An 18,305-nucleotide genomic window follows, 5' to 3' on the forward strand; every position below is an offset into this window, starting at 1 on the left:
AATGTTTGTGTCGGGAACTGCAGGAAAATCTTCAAGAGGTACTGCGACGAAAGTCTTTTTTGATTTCAGAAAGTTATATAGATTTGTAGATCGGGACAGACGTTTGTCTCACCTGTAGTTAGTGTACCTTTAAGCAGGTTAGATATTTTTAGATCAACTAAATACATTTTTTTGAGTAAAAAAAATCTGCCGAAATCATGGCCTACTGAAATGTCCATGAGCACCATCCAATAGAAGCGGGGTTAAGTTTTTTAGATTTGGAGTTGTTTGAAGCATATGCATTATGTAAATGACACTGGTTCCTGGTCACAGGTCACTACTACAAGGCTTTTATTCCCGCTTCTACCTCAGCCGGAGCAGCTCCCCGTCTTCTGGTGAATGGCTGACAGCTTTACGCACAGGGTTCAGGGGCTCGGCATCACGTTCTTGCAGGTCATGACAATTTACTGTTCCTTTCTTGTACAGAAGCTGAATAAGAGATGAATGGAATCCAATTTCCTACTTTAATTAAACATTTTCATTGTGAGCATTGCCCATATTTCCCAGCATGTCTAGTCCTTTCTTTATTGCCATTATATGCAGATATGCAAAATAAATTAAAAGAGCCTTTTTCTTTTAAAAACGTTGAGAGGAGAAATAATTAAAATCACAAAGCGAAGGAGTGGGACGCAGCCCACGAGAAATGACAGACTTGGATGCAAAACACCATTTTTAACTTTCTTAAATACCTGTGTAGCATTGTCCAAACAACTCAATTCAGCCGAATGACTATAATTATCTTAGCAAGCCTGGAAATGCCGCCTTTTCTTCTAGACCAGCAAGCCTGAATGAGAGCCACAACTGCAGCCGAGGAAACTGGATTTCAGCTACGTGTAGTCATGAAATGAGGAGCAAAGGTGGAAAAACAGAAAGATCAAAGAAAAATAAAAACTTCTGGAAGAGTCCAGGAACATACAAAATCAAAATTCATTTGTAAATCCACAGAATAAGGGATATCATCTGTTGTTGCCCGAGTGGCTGTAAACCTCCCCCCCCCCCCCCCCCCCCAAAAAAAAATGAGGGAAATAAACCAGATGATCATTTTCGGTAAGAATAGAAACCTTACTGCAAAGCAAACCTGGACAAATCTTAGGGCTATTCCAGGCATACAGTATACCGTTTTACATATTATTTTATTTTTTTTACAGGCTGGAAACACTATAAAACGAAAAAGTTATACTTAAATGGGTCCAAGGCAACTTCCTATGTGATGTCATCCAGTTTCCCACTTGTTATTCAGCTTCCTATTTCCTAGGCCGGCTTGTCTCAGCAGGAACTACTTGCACAACCAATCACTGTGCACATTGATGTCCTGCTGTCAGTGCTGTCAGTGATTGGCCAAGCATACCTTGAATATGGGGAAAAAATTAATCGCACTAGAAGCCTACAGGCTAAATCACTCACTATTGGGTCTCCACTGACCCTCCAATACCAATATCAGAAAAAATTAGTGAGGGTATATATATGTAATGAAGGTACCTGAGTGTCATAGGATAGTAATCTTCTTGTTGAGCGGGATACCCGTGTAGAAAAGAATCCAAACACTGGTGCTGCAATCCAATTTGCTGCTTTATTTTTGGCAATGTACTCGGTACACTTCAGCTCACCGGCTGATCCACACACCCAAGCGTCCACCTGGTGTCCTGCGGACGTTTCGGAGGATAAAGCTCCTCCTTCCTCATGCGCCTGAGGAAGGAGGAGCTTTATCCTCCCAGCCATACTTTACACTGTGGTCAATGGTAAATAGGAGTGCAGGCACATCCGAATGTGCCCGCATTCCAATTAAATACTGCAATACCGCATTCCAGTTAAATACCCGATACTGCAGAATCAGCCGGGTAAACATGGCCGATGTTCCTACCCCATGTGAACATGGTCTTAAAGGGTATTCAAGCCCAAAGCACTTTTTACCTATTGACTGCACACTGAATGGCTCAGCAGGCATATGCTCGACCACCCCCTCTATATAACCTTCTTATAGTCATGGCAAGTGATTGGACCAGAACCAATATGGAATTTATTACCTATCTAGTTTAAGGCTATGTTCACACAACGTAAGACACTGGACATTCTGTGATCTGGCTGGGTCACAGAACGGCCGGTGTCAGTGAAGACCATCCCGGCCGGTACTAGATGATCTTTAGCGCTGCTGAGTTCTGATGCGGGTGCATTCGTGTACGCCCACATCAGAACTCCCCACTGCACACAATCGAGCAAGCAGCCGGAGCCGCTCGCTCCATTGTGTAAAAGGACAGGGTTTTCTGCGGCCACTATTCATTGGAGAAACGGACATGTCAGTTTCTAGCAGCGCCACTAGGGATCCCAGCGGGAGTGTATACTATGTGTATACACTCCGGCCGGGATTCCATAGACGGCAACATAACGTATATTTTCGTATTAATCACTGCCATTGTTGCAATCGGCAACAACGACTGTACTTTCTTGAAAATATACGTTGTTTGAACATGGCCTATAGCTGGATCATGAGGTGCTGATCATTTGTCAAGACAGCTTGAGGCCATCAAAAGACACCAATTTCGCCCTATAAACAGATTTTATTCTGGTTTGTTAACTACATTATATGATTACAATAAAAGGTGTCGATAAAAAGTACAACTTATCCAGCAAATGAAAAGGCGGTATGGTGGGACAGAGACAGCTGGTACCCTGAGGTTAAGCAGTAGAGTAGATGTGCTCACTGAGAGTCTCTCTTGCACACTTCTCTGTTTCGAGCCATGCCGCCTGCCGACAACTCATCTGGTTGTTGAGAAACTGAACAACCTGGCTGTCCCTGTGAGGTTATCCATCTTCAGCCATAGTCCCGCCAGATCAGGCTACAGCTACACGGCAGTGTTGGGTTTCTGAGACAAATGGAGCTTGATGATGATGTCACCTGCGTCACAGGTGATGATGATGTCACCTATTTACATGTGTCACAAAATAATTTTTTGGCAGCCTAATAAAAAAGTTAAACAATACAGTCAACGCCAAATTGCTGAAATGTGTCATACTCCAGACATACAGAAAGTTATGACATCTGCTAGAATATGTGAACATATGGCAGCATTGGGGAAGTGAGAGGACATGGTTTGAGGTGTGTTAGGTCCAACATCCCACTAATAGACACTCCTCTGAAAGGAATGACTGGCGGACATTTATTTCCTAAATAAGAAGTAGCTGGAAACAAATTAAGTCATGTCAGACAATGGGAGGATAATGAAACCACACAGTCAAAAGCTGGATTTTATCCAAACTACAGACTTCAAACCAGAATAAAAACATGTGCGGTGGATGATTAAGTTATTTTATGATGGATGTCATGACCCAACTGTATCACTATATACACTACAAAAAAAAATTACGCACTTGGTTAATACATTGGGGGAATTTATCCTTAGGTGAATAGTTGGATTTTTCACCCATTTTTGTTCTTTCCCCATTCAAGGGGCAAATATTTTTTTAGATAATTACTTTTTTTTTTTTTTTTTTTAAATCTGCCTGTTTTAAGTATTCACCCAAAAAATTCGCATAATCCAGCATCTGCTCCAAGTTTGTCATTTGCGACTAAAAAGTCGCAAAAACTTTTGCAAACCTACGTCTGGTTAGTAACAGGGGAATATGTTTGCGCTATTTTCTGCGACTTTTTACTTAGATGCATTTACTATGACAGTACAACTTTTCCATAAATCACACACGATATATCGGAACAAAATAAACACCAACCCACATTAGAATAGTCGCACACATTAGACTCCTTAGTAAATGTCCCCCATTGTGTCTAGTATTAGGCGGACTTGCCTAACTGTTTGGGTTTGGCAACGTTCTTTTAGGGTACGTTCACACTTACCGGATCGGCAGCGTATTTTCTGCTGCGGATCCACTGCGGATCTGCAGCAGATTTCATTTAAATAACTGAACATATCATCAAATCTGCACCAACAAAACTGCTGCGGATCCTGTAGGTGTGAACGCACGCTTAACCAGAGCATGCGACATTTAACTCCCAGGGGCTAGAGAAGTTGCATGGAGCCCTCAGGAGTTCTGGAACTGGCCGTATCCATGTTTTCCTGGCAGCCCTAGGGCTGCACCCAACTTCGGCAACGGTTTGCACAACTTTGCCAAACTCAAACAATTCAGCAAGTCCACTCAACACTAATTGTGTCATCTTGACTACTTGCCTGTATTATAGTCACTCAAAATTCTGCCATGTATTTAGATATATTCCTCTAGCAGGGATTCTACTAGAGGAATATAATAAACATGCTCGGCACACTTTGTACTGCTTTTATTTTGCCATGTACTTAGATGCAGCACATATTCCGACAATGTAATCCCACTGGAAACAATAAGATGTAAGCATTTTTAAGCACAGAATATGTTCAAAATACACAGGGAAAGCGCTTTGTGAACTCTCCCTTACTGATACGCTGACTCAGGTCATCTACGTGAAATGAACACTCTGTGCTTTCCACTCTCTGCTGTAACATTAAGGCCTTTGAGCCATATTGACCTTTTAAAGCTGGTTGTACAGTGTGATAGGAGAGAACCATAAGAGCTCTATTAGGTATGTAAGTAAACACGACTGTCCTTAAACACCCTGCAGCAAGTCGACGAGATACAGACGGCATTGTACTTAAAGGGGTAGTCCACCCAAAAAAAATTTCTTTCAAATCAACTGGTGCCATAAAGTGCCAGAGATTTGTAATTCACTTCTATTAAAAAATCTTAAGTCTTCCAGTACTTATTAGCTGCTGTATGTCCAGCAGGAAGTGGTGTTTTCTTTCCTGTCTGACCCAGTGCTCTCTGTTGCCTCTTCTGTCCATGTCAGGAACTGTTCAAAGCAGGAGCAAATCCCCATAGAAAACCCCTCCTGCTCTCCAGACTGGAAATAATACAACTTCCTGTTGGGCATACAGCAGCTGATAAGTACTGGAAGGCTTGAGATTTTTTAATAGAAGTAAATTACAAATCTCTGTCACTTCATGGCAGCAGTTGATTTGAAAGAAAATTTTTTTGGGTGGACTACCCCTTTAAGAATGTCTTGCCTGTAGGGAGCTACTTAAGCTCAGCTTCGATGCTTCAGGTCGGCAGCCACATCTTTACCTACTCCGCATTAAAAAAAAACCCACTCACTGCTTTTATGCAAGTACCTATGATATGGAATAGGAATATGAGCAATAATGCATATACAAATGCTGTGAAGCCCTGTCCCATTGTAAAAAGGAGTCAAAGACTGGTATAGGTTACCATCTAAGAGGGCTTACCTCACAGCCAAACGCCATGTTCATAATAAAAGTAGATATTCCGTCACCCAATATCCCCAATACACAGACAATAGAGAAGTGTCTGATCGCTGAGTGTCCTGACTCTCCCAGATGAATAGAGAGGCAAGACGAGTATATGCATTTGATTTTTGTTTGAGTAGACGCCAATAGTGATACTGTATTTCAGTTTGCTATATTGCCTGTTAAGGTGTACGAAGTATGTTCGATTTGTTTATATAACATTTTTTTTATAAAAATATAGATTTGAAAAAAAAAATAGATTATATTTATAGCTCTCCTCCTGCTACGGCATCTTCTGGTCCCCACCTGATCGATCCTGCATCCACTTCCGAGATGGACTCATTTGGCAATGACAGCCACTTAGCCAATCACTGACTGAGACAGGACAGCATCACAACAGTGATTGGCGGAGCGGGCTGTTAATGCTAGATGAGTCCTTCTCTGAAGTGGATGCAAATTGCTCAGCTGGGGAACCCCTTTAAGCCTCCTAGAGGTGGAACTCACTCCTAACAGGAATTTTATTATTTATTCTATAGAAAGTTCATAACTGTTAAACCCTTTGAGGACCAGGCCCAAAATGACCCAGTGGACCGCGCAAATTTTGATTTTTGCGCTTTCGTCTTTTCCTCCTCCCTTTCTAAGAGCTCTAGCACTTTCAGTTTTCTATCTACAGGCCATGTAAGTGCTTGTTTTTTACAGGAATAGTTGTACTGTGTAATGGTGTCTTTCATTTTACCATAACATGTATGATGGAATCCCAAAGTTATTATTTATGAAGATATAAATAGGTGAAATCGTAAAAAAAAGTGCAATGTGGTAACTTTTGGGGGGTTCACACGTAACGGAGCGTACACTTCCCCTGCTCCCCGCTTCGGCTAGCTTCGGGGCTCTGAAGCAAGCCGTTACGCGTGAACGCACCCTTAAGAGGTGGATAACAAGTGATATAGCTGCCATTACAAGTACTGGAACAGAAAGCCACAGTTACCATTCCATAATGTCATAGTTGCCCAGCGATGTCCTGTTACATCTCTAACACAGTGGTAGGAACACCAGAGGGGGAGCTTGAATAGCTGCTAAACTAGTTGTCACTCAACTTTTCCAGAAGATTAAAAGATGGCTGTTCTGTGCCAGAAACAAGTACCAAATCATAAGACCTTCTAGACGATCCGGCTGGATTCTTGCTGCACATATATATGGTATAACAGCAGAGACAAATGACCGCGCTCTTGTAAGCGTCTACATAATAACACAAGGCTTACAGCTCTGATAATTGAAATCCACATTCTCATTACGGCTGGTTAAAAACTTCAGCAAACATAAACAGCCAAAGGCAAGCGTCTTCATTTCTCTTTCAGTAAGCTTGGAACAACACTCACGTCGGAAAAACATTATCTTGTATATACGGTTTTGCATTTGGCTTGAGTGATTCTAAGAAAACCCATCCAAAAACATATTTCCCTAGGGTGCGAACTTCTCATCCTGCAACTAACTTTATTTACCACGGCCTTCATGCCTTTTGAGGTGACTAACACTAAGGCCTTACTCCCACGTTCCATGCACGGTCTGTAAACACAGAAGATGGGCTACAGAACGTCCAGAGCTCCTTGCATCACTCATGATGTCGGGAGCTCCGAAACAGTTTAAATCTTCATGCTACTGTACTGAAACAGCATGTCAGTACTGTAGCACAAAGATTTAAACAGTTTTGGTGCTCCCGGCATCACAATGAATGATGCAAGGAGCTCTGGACGTTCCGTAGCCCATCGTCTGTGTTTATTGACCATGAACAGAATGTGGGAATAAGGCCTTAGGAGTATTTACATCACAAGCATCCCCCATTGTTGTCTGAGTACACCTACGGCAATACTATTTGGACACTTAGCGTTGTATCATGATTTTCAATACTAAAACAGCACTTTGGCAAAAATAAGAAAGACGGTGGTTATGGTGGATATGGTCACTCCTACATTTTTCACAGAAATGGGAAAATGTTCAGAAGACCCACAGAGAATGAATAGCGCACTGGCTGTACATGTAGGGAACATTTCATCTCTGTTCTCATGATCAGTGGGGGTCGCAGTGGTCAACCACCAATGAACAGCTGGTTATTCCCTTTCTTATGGAGAGGGGATAGCTTTAGATTGTGGGCTAACCTCTTAAAGGGCTTCTTCACACAGAGGGGCAGATATACTACTGCAAATCCACTTTGGTGTAATATGAGGCAAAAACCTGGGTTCACACAGTTATTGCTGTATATTCAAGGTATACATACAGTTATGCTCAAAAGTTTTTATACCCTAGCAGAAAATTTAGCTTTCTTGTCCTTTTTCAGAGAATATGAATAACACAAAACCTTTTTTTTCCCACTCATGGTTAGTGGTTGGGTGAAGCCATTTATTGTCAAACTACTGTGTCTTCTTTTAATAAATCATAATGACAGCCAAAACCATCCAAATGACCCTGATCAAACGTTTACATACCCCAGTTCTTATTACCGTGTATTGCCCCCTCTAACATCCATGACGGCTTGACGGCTTTTGTGGTAGTTGTGGATGAGGCTCTTTATTTTCTCAAGATAGTAAAGTTGCCCGTTCTTCTTGGGGCTGTGTTGCATGAACTGTGCGCCTGAGAATTTTAAAGAGTAGTTTAATGATATTGAGATCAGGAGTCTGAGATGGCCACTCCAGAACCTTCACTTTGTTCTGCTGTAGCCAATGCTGTAGATCAATCATGACCAAAAACATCCAAATTACCCTGATCAAAAGTTCACATACTGAGGTGATTTTGGCCTGATACCATGCACAGAGGTTTACACAATGTGACAAATATTTCAGCCACAACTGGAAAATTGTTCGGGATGCAAAAAAACAAACAAACAAACAAACAAACCACAAATAACATCAGCTGACACTAGCGGTGTCGCTGTTTCACACAAATTGGAGGCACTTGAAGAAAAATGGGAAGCATGGTCGCGAAAGCCAGAAGAAAGCCATTACTGTACAAAATGCCAAAAAAGTAATACGCCAAACAGCACAGACACAAGCCTCAAAAATTTTGAAACAGCAATATTTGGAGTGATGAGACCATAATAGAATTTTTGGGCCCAAATCATAAATTTACATTTGGAGAGGTGTCCACAAGGCCTATGATGAAAGGAACACCATTCCTACTGTAAAGCACAGGGGTGGATGGCTGATGTTTTGGGGATGTGTGAGGTACAAAGGCACAGGAAACATGGTCAAAGATGAAGGAAAGTTGAAAGCAGCCCAGAAGCTGCACATTGGACGTACTCAACATTTCAACATGACAACCATCCAAAACACAAGGCTAAGTCTACCTTTTATTGGCTACAGCAGAACAAAGTGAAGGTTCTGGAGTGGCCATCTCAGTCTCCTTACCTCAATATCATTAAGCTGTTCTGGGAAGACCTCAAATGCTCAGTTCATGTAAGACAGCCCAGGAATTTACAGGAACTGGAGGCTTTTAGCCAAGAAGAATGGGCAGCTTTATCATCGGAGAAAATAAGGAGCCTCATCCACAACTACCACAAAAGCCTTCAAGCGGTCATGGATGTTAGAGGGGACAATATACAGTATTAAAGTAGTAGTAGTATTTGTGTTATTCATATTCTTTGAACAATGAACAAAAAAGCAAAAATTCTGCTGGGGAATGCAAACTTTTGAGCACAACTGTAGCCCTCCTGTTGATGTATACTGAGGTGCACAGAATCAGGTGAATTTACTTTAAGGGTGCCTTCATAAATACTGGATCCGCAGCAGATTTCACACTGCGGGTTTGCAGCGAAATCCGCTGCGGATGCATGTAGTGTGAAGGTCTATGGGTTACATAGACCTGCGGATATGTGACCCGGCCCCTTTAACCCCCCGCCACCTGAAGCCCCGGTCCAAAGCCCATCACCTGCTCGGGGCCGTGGCTGCAGTGAAGCTCCCAGCTCCCCTCGCTCCCCATCAGCTAATCAGTGCTGCCATGCACTGATTGGCTGATGGGGAGTAAGGGGAGTCAGGAGCCTCACACACAGCCGCGGCGCCAAGCAGGTAATGTGGTCTTCGGGCTGGGGCTGCGGGGCTTTAAAAGGGGCCGGGTCACATTTCCGCAGCAGAATCGCAACGTGATTCACTGCGGTTCCGGTATGCTTAAAGGCACCCTAAATAGCCCAAATGTAGTCACCTGGTGACTATGTTGCATTTATTTTGCAGACCACACTACTGAGTCCACCAAAAATGACTGTAGCCATATAATCCAATCTAGCAGAAAAGCGCTGACATATTAAGCCATGGTAATGTATCAAGTGCAAATAATGCGATTACTCCACAGACCCCACCCGCTATAAAAGTCAAAAAAGAACTATTCTTCCTGGTAGGAGGCGAGCCAAGTCATATAAGATATGGAATCATATTAGACTCCAAACATGGCAAGAAAAACAGGGCTGGATGTCAAGTCAACTCTCCAGCTTGTGTGATAAAATTCCTTCCCGACAAACGCAGCCAAGAAATGCGGCTCTATCAATCAGACAAATGCCTCCCATCAAGTCTAAACACAGAGATCCTCCGTGTCTGAAGGATCCGTACAGCGTTACCCATAGATAACATGGAAAGGTGTGATCTGTGGCGAGATGCTAGTCCCTGCAAATATCAAGTATATGCTTGAAGGGAAAGCTTCGGGAAAAAATGCTGAATATTTATAGAGGAATTCAGATAAGGGAGGCTTAGCTGACAAGGCATTTCTTAGGGTGGTATTACACGGAACGATAATCGGCCGAATTGGCTCGATTCGGCCGATTATCGCTCCGTGTAATAAATGCAACGATCAGCCGATGACAACGATCATCGGCTGATCGTTGATATAATTTAGAACCTATTTTCGTCGGGCGCCGACCGCGCACCGCTGCGTGTAATAGCGGTGCGTGGCCGGCGACTAACGATATACATTACCCATCCACGTTCCAGGGCTGCTCCTGCCGTCCGCTTCTCCTTGCGTCCCGCGCGCGCTCTAGCGTCACAGCGGCCTGTCAGCTGATAGGCCGCTCAGCCAATCACAGGCCGCGGCGGTCCCGGCCTATGATTGGCTGAGCGGCCTACCAGCTGACAGGCTGCTGTGACACTAGAGAGCGCGCGGGACCCCCGGGAGAAGCAGACGGCAGGAGCAGCCCTGGAACGTGGATGGGTAATGTATGCCAGTTTAGCAAGGGCTGCAAGGACATCGGTAACGATGTCCTTGCAGCTCTTGTCAAACGATTATCGGGCCGTGTAATAGGTCCAGTAAACGAGCAACGATCTAGCAGATCGCTGCTCGTTTACAGGTATTATCGGGCCCTGCTCGGCCCGTGTAATACCACCCTTAGTGATTCAGGCCATGTGTCACACTCTCAATTTTTCTTTTACAAAGCTCCAAATCCATTGCACTTCTAGAGCAAAACTTTTAAATTGTAGCTGCCTGCCGCTACCACTAGGGGAAGCTTATTGAAGACAGGTTCTGAGCAGATCACAATGCCTTTCGTTGGCCATACACAATACATTTTGGTTTCCAGAGTCCTCTTAAGGCCCTTTCCCATGACGAACCACAGCAAACAAACATCTCTGTGATCTGCTATGGTTTGTTGTGCCTTCACAAGGCATTGCTCATGTGGATCTTTGAATCATTGCTGGCCTCATATCACTTTGGCGGCATGCAACCGACAACGATGCATTTAATGGGCTGCACAAAAGATCCAATAAATCTGATGAAGGAACATATGTTTGCATGCACTGTCTATCCCGACAACCGTGCATTTGTATAGGAAGGATTGGGGAAAAATGATCCGCCACAGATTTCCAGGCTGCCTCATATCGGCCGCTGTCGTCAAAGTTGACGTGTCATGCGGAGAGGGAACGGCCTCTTAGCATAGACTTCATAAAGAGATCTATTCCATCTAAGCCAAGCGGGCATTTCCTGTCTGAATACTTTTAGAAAAACAGGATAGTGGCAGAAACCGGGCAATCTGGAACTGGCCACGGCTGCAGAGCAGGTGGGGTAAGTATACACGTTACGTTGCCCACAGCCCCAAAGCATAATTTATTATAATTTTTCACTGGAAAACCCCTTTAAGTGTTTTATCCTTCTGTAATTTCTCTTGGTAAGTTACATTTTGGTTGTGTGGCACCCCATTTATGCTTAGTGGATATAGTAGAGGTATATACACAAAAATCTAAGGTTGCAGTAGCCCTAGCTACATTAACCTGCAGCAGTGAGGTACACTATACATAACCCTGCAGCAGTGAGGTACACTATAAATTACTCTGCAGCAGTGAGGTACGCTATACATTACCCTGCAGCAGTGAGTTACACTATACATTACCCTGCAGCAGTGAGGTACACTATACATTACTCTGCAGCAGTGAGGTACGCTATACATTAAGCTGCAGCAGTGAGGTACGCTATACACTACCCTGCAGCAGTGAGGTACGCTATACATTACCCTGCAGCAGTGAGGTACACTATACATTACCCTGCAGCAATGAGGTACACTATACATTACCCTGCAGCAGTGAGGTACGCTATACATTACCCTGCAGCAGTGAGGTACGCTATAAATTACCCTGCAGCAGTGAGGTACGCTATACATTACCCTGCAGCAGTGAGGTACGCTATACATTACCCTGCAGCAGTGAGGTACGCTATACATTACCCTGCAGCAGTGAGGTACGCTATACATTACCCTGCAGCAGTGAGGTACGCTATACATTACCCTGCAGCAGTGAGGTACACTATACATTACCCTGCAGCAGTGAGGTACACTATACATTACCCTGCAGCAGTGAGGTACACTATACATTACCCTGCAGCAGTGAGGTACACTATACATTATCCTGCAGCAGTGAGGTACACTATACATTACCCTGCAGCAGTAAGGTACACTATACATTACCCTGCAGCAGTGAGGTACACTAAACATTACTCTGCAGCAGTGAGGTACGCTATACATTAAGCTGCAGCAGTGAGGTACACTATACACTACCCTGCAGCAGTGAGGTACACTATACATTACCCTGCAGCAGTGAGGTACACTATACATTACCCTGCAGCAATGAGGTACACTATACATTACCCTGCAGCAGTGAGGTACGCTATACATTACCCTGCAGCAGTGAGGTACGCTATACATTACTCTGCAGCAGTGAGGTACGCTATACATTACTCTGCAGCAGTGAGGTACACTATACATTAAGCTGCAGCAGTGAGGTACACTATACATTACTCTGCAGCAGTGAGGTACGCTATACATTACTCAGCAGCAGTGAGGTACGCTATACATTACTCAGCAGCAGTGAGGTACACTATACATTACTCTGCAGCAGTGAGGTACGCTATACATTACTCAGCAGCAGTGAGGTACGCTATACATTACTCTGCAGCAGTGAGGTACGCTATACATTACTCTGCAGCAGTGAGGTACACTATACATTAAGCTGCAGCAGTGAGGTACACTATACATTAAGCTGCAGCAGTGAGGTACACTATACATTAAGCTGCAGCAGTGAGGTACACTATACATAACTCTGCAGTAGTGAGGTACACTATACATTACTCAGCAGCAGTGAGGTATGCTATACATTACCCTGCAGCAGTGAGGTACGCTATACATTACCCTGCAGCAGTGAGGTACGCTATACATTACTCTGCAGCAGTGAGGTACGCTATACATTACTCTGCAGCAGTGAGGTACACTATACATTAAGCTGCAGCAGTGAGGTACACTATACATTACTCTGCAGCAGTGAGGTACGCTATACATTACTCAGCAGCAGTGAGGTACGCTATACATTACTCAGCAGCAGTGAGGTACACTATACATTACTCTGCAGCAGTGAGGTACGCTATACATTACTCAGCAGCAGTGAGGTACACTATACATTACTCTGCAGCAGTGAGGTACGCTATACATTACTCTGCAGCAGTGAGGTACACTATACATTAAGCTGCAGCAGTGAGGTACACTATACATTAAGCTGCAGCAGTGAGGTACACTATACATAACTCTGCAGTAGTGAGGTACACTATACATTACTCAGCAGCAGTGAGGTATGCTATACATTACCCTGCAGCAGTGAGGTACGCTATACATTACTCTGCAGCAGTGAGGTACACTATACATTACCCTGCAGCAGTGAGGTACGCTATACATTACCCTGCAGCAGTGACGCACACTATAAGCCCGTACACAGCATTGATGTAAATGTAATTAGTATCATGTTATTCCGCAGCAATCTTGCAGGAACTTTACATAAACTTTGTCTCTATCCCTAAATTCTATCAGTCATTTGTCTGTATATCAATAGGGACTGGAGGGTTGTCCTGCAGCATATAGTTGCCAGGGATACTCGACATAAAGAGGGGATGGAGAAACTTTTTCATGGCTATACAGACTTGTAGGCTCTGTGCTAGCCAGCTGACAGAGATACGAGCCATGGGAGGGGGCTCCTGGGTCTGACAAGAAGCAGCTAGTTTTGGGGTAAGGCAGTAGCGGTATGGCCTAATCACTGCAAGGACAAGTGTGGTCTAGCACTATGCACCACAGCCCACTGACATTTCACTGTCTGATCAGTTCTTAACCAGGAGCAGTACGCAGAAAACAGGTCCATAATTAAAGAGGTTACCAAACAATCAAAAATAATGACCCCCTCTTCCCATATCAATGGCCGTGCATGCGTGGTGCACTTTCCTGTATGAAGGACATCTTGAGATCAGTAGGGGTCCAAGGGGTCAGAGTTGTGGTCAGCATTGGTTCATACAATTATATGTATCAATATCTTACTTTTTGTTGTTTTTAGCTTTTTGTCACCGACTCTGTATATGTGAATGTGTATATGTGAATAGATTGTACAAAAGGTGCGGACTGGTGAGACGGCTTCCAGGATAAACATGTCACCAGCAAGTCATTGTTACTATAGAGATGTGTAAATCATTACTGGGACGGCCCAGTTCACCTTACATGCTACACATAGAGTGCTGCTCTAGCTGGCCATATCCATTAGCCGCTGTGGTCAATCATTAGCACAGCCATAAGAATAGCCGTAACAGTCACACAACACAGCTATATAGTTACATTGCTGCAATGTAACCTGCTTTACCTATGTACTCAATAGCGTTACCTTGTATAAAAGAAAAGGTAACAAGGTGCAGTTCACACCTAAAACATCAACACCATCTATAGGGCTCCATTCACTCAACAGAGGCCAAAAAAGGGTCCTCCTTATGTATGCCATTGGCACGGTATAGGTCAAAAAACTTTTTCCTCCATATGGAATAGCATAATATTCTGCTGTACTCCATACATAGGTGATACAGAATAGGTATCACCTGGAATAGCTTTTCCAGGCCTATAAGTGAAACATATATTGTTATCCTTACCAAGAGACCTTTAAAGCATTTTCTGTAATCTTTTGACTTTAAAACTGAAAAACAAACTTTTGAGCCAAAACACTTAAATAAGAGGTTTAAGGCATTATTCTCACTTTAAGTAATACTGTAACCCCCCCTATGTTTGGTTCTCCGCGTCATCCACAAGCTTAGATGCTGCACATATATACCTGTATAAAACTTGTCTGTGTCTCCTTTCTGCTCTAAAATCAATTAATTTTATCGGTGGACAATGTCACCTAGGCCAGGCTTTACAGCAGTTAGGCCAGCGCTCTCCAGCAGCGAGATGCGGCCGAACTGCCGTGAAGCTCTGCCGAGGTGACACTGTCCACCGACAAAATGAAGAGAGTGTAAGGGGGTTGATAGCATCACTTAAAAAGATAATTTTTCATATATTACACAAGCACACTGCAAGTTAGGATCAATTTGCATCCCAGTGCTGAGACACCCACCGATTGCTTCTTCATCCAGCAAGATCAATTGATAAGCGGGGTCTCATCACTGACCCCCTAACCAAGCAAAACATATGACTTGTCTGTACAATGGAAGAGTCCAGCACCATCCAACAGAGAGAGCAAATCTATTTATTGTTAGAGTACACACACAGGGGGAGATTTATCAAACATGGTGTAAAGTGAAACTGGCTCAGTTGCCCCTAGCAACCAATCAGATTCCACTTTTCATTCCTCACAGACTCTTTAGGGAAAAAAAAAGGTGGAATCTGATTGGTTGCTAGGGGCAACTGAGCCAGTTTCACGTTACACCATGTTTGAGAATTCTCCCCCACAGTATCCACTGAGACAGTAAATAAAAGCTCTGCACTTTCTGGGATGCTAGCTCTTCCACTGGAATCTGGCATTCATCCTCATTATACTTGGCCACATGAGGGTCGGTTCACACTACGGAATCTGCGCCGATAAGTTCTGGCAGATTTTGTTGCTCGTACCCGCTCAAGGCAGCGCAAATATCCGCCTGTGCCATAAACACCATTCTATGGCCAGGCCGATTCCGCCGTCCACCAAAACAACAGACATGTCAATTCTTTCGGCGGAATCCACCTGTGCATAGAATTGTGTCTATGGCACCGGTGGATATGCACGCCGCCTTGAGCAGGTACGAGCGACACATAGTTTTGTAAGTCACATACATCTGGCAAGCCAGCTCCGTCCATGATGGGAACAAATGGGGACAGCAGATGCCACAAGCTGAATCTTTCGCATCCATTGACCCATAGGCTGAAATGAAGCACAGCACCAGACGTATGGACCATTAGGCAAAGTTGCCAGATCAGCCAGATCAAAAAATGCTGCATGCATGTGAATATGTGAACCCAGCCAAAGCGACAGGTAAACTCTTAAGGCAGTAATAAATACACTAAAACCTATGAGAAGAGCACCACCTTATGCGGACCAGATTTTGTGTATTATGCGGACCAGATTTTGTGTATTATGCGGACCAGATTTTGTGTATAATGCGGACCAGATTTTGTGTATTATGCGGACCAGATTTTGTGTATTATGCGGACCAGATTTTGTGTATAATGCGGACCAGATTTTGTGTATAATGCGGACCAGATTTTGTGTATTATGTGTAGTGACAAGTTGCTTTTAAATGCCCCCTTCCCCATGGAGGACCAAGACCATATTCACTGCAATTTTGGATGGACTTCCCGAGAAGGTATGCCTGTATTATGTGGTACAGCCAAGTCTATAGTATAATGCACAAAATTTTTTAGTGGAACTAACACATTGTGACATTTGTATGAATGTTGCGCATAAGATGTACGTCGCAGTGGATGCCAGGGAAGGCGTATGGAATACAAGGCTGCTCTCTGTCACATGCTGCTCCATTTTGCAATGACTTTTTCTGCTGCGTGATCCTGGAAACAATGGCCATCCTCCCATTATCAAAATGAGGAACGGAGCAATGACACACAGGATCCTGGCTTCTCTTACATACTAGGCCCCAGCTACGGCCTGCTAATATTGGGTTATGGAATTGGGGCCTGGTGATGGGAAGCATCTGACTGATCTCTAATGCAAAGAAATGGACAAAGAATCCACCCTGCTTAGCATCTGTCATACTATGGACTCATGGTCATGGCTGACATATTTTTATCTCTTAGTTTTTGCAGAAGGGGCAACAAGAATTGACAGAAGAAAACAATATATAGACACTTTTGTTACTAGATATTACCTAGAAGTTAAGATTTTCTGTAACTTTAACCACAATTGTGGCCTGTGGCCTTGTGCTGATCTACATTACTCCTCACCACAAGATTTTCTTTTAGTAATAATAATACTAGACTACAATTGGGTCCCGTCATTATGTTTATCAGTGTAATGTGCCATTGACAGCATGTTCAAGAACAGAGGTATGTTTATGGTAATGTTATGTTTAACCAGTAGCAACTGAACTCATGTATTAGCACATTATCATTGGATCCAATATGAATTTCACTGTGTAATCTGTGACAAAGTCCTGGTCATTTCTGATCCATGTAAACATAGCCATTAAGGGGTATTTTGGTCATAGTTTTTTCTTACAATAGAATTGGGGTGCATACTCACTGCCCTGCTCCCCCACGGCTGCAATACTGATGACTCTGGACTCCTCTGCTTCCTCTGATGTGTTGCCCCTGTAGAAAATGCTCCTTTAGCCAGGTTACTGGCTGTAGTGGGCACATCTGGCAGGGAAAACAAGTAAGAAAACACAGTACCTGGAGTTGACAGAATGGTAGCTGTGGGGGGGGCAGGTGAGTATACTTGTTTTTTTGTTACTTCACTGCAAAAAAATACAAGCAATATTTGCAAACAGCTTGTATGACTTCGAGCGTTCAGCAGAAAGAATTGACCCAGACAGCATCACTGTAAGGGCCAGCAAGCGAGTGCCAACCTGTCAGGTAGCCACTTTTTCTGAATAAAGCTGGGTTCACACTACCTCTTTGCACCCGTTTCAGTACGTTTAATTTTAACATACAGAACAACATGGTCATATAAAACACTGTTGCTATGCTTAAGGACTGAAATCAGAACAGAGAAGATCTCATCACAGACACAGAAAACTGCTAAAACTATATGAACTCAGCTTCAGATTCCTAATATAGCACTCCTAGAAGACCGATGGGGAATGAACCCCATATATAATTTGAGGGTACAGTGTTGGGGGGTGTTAACATTTTTTTTCTTTTTCAAAGAAACTGAAAACTCTTAGGAATCCTCCTCCTGAAGATGGACACCAGTAAATAACACAAGTGTAAGTGTACAACTTGGCAGCTACCCTCATACATGCCGGCATCGATTTCAACAACAGCGCTCGTGTTTCTATTCCCATGTCAGAGCACCATGCGCACTCTGCTCACATTTCACCCCTTACCCTGCATAAACATTTATGACTACAAATAGAGGAAACTTTCTTACGTGTAAGGGTCCTATTCCACGGGCCGATGGGGGCCAGATGAATAATATAAACGAGCGCTAATCTGCTAGATCGGAGCTCGTTTACTGAGCCTATTACACGGCCTGATAATCATTTAGCGAGGGCTGCAGGGACATTGTTACCTAA

General features: G+C 43.6%; 1 protein-coding gene across 6 annotated transcripts in view; it reads right to left on the minus strand.

Moving 5' to 3' along the window:
* MAP4K3 (mitogen-activated protein kinase kinase kinase kinase 3) overlaps nt 1–18,305 on the minus strand; it is a 185,063-nt gene that overhangs the window by 160,589 nt on the left and 6,169 nt on the right. Inside the window, exon 1 of one of the 6 annotated variants that reach the window (XM_069955274.1) lies at nt 7,805–7,886. The exons of the other annotated variants lie outside the window; for them this stretch is intronic. The gene's annotated coding sequence lies outside the window, so the exon portion shown is untranslated. Of the gene's footprint in view, nt 1–7,804; nt 7,887–18,305 lie in introns of those variants that run through there. 6 annotated transcript variants of the gene reach the window in all.

This window comes from Dendropsophus ebraccatus, chromosome 15 (genome assembly GCF_027789765.1).
Source record: "Dendropsophus ebraccatus isolate aDenEbr1 chromosome 15, aDenEbr1.pat, whole genome shotgun sequence".
NCBI lineage: Eukaryota > Metazoa > Chordata > Amphibia > Anura > Hylidae > Dendropsophus > Dendropsophus ebraccatus.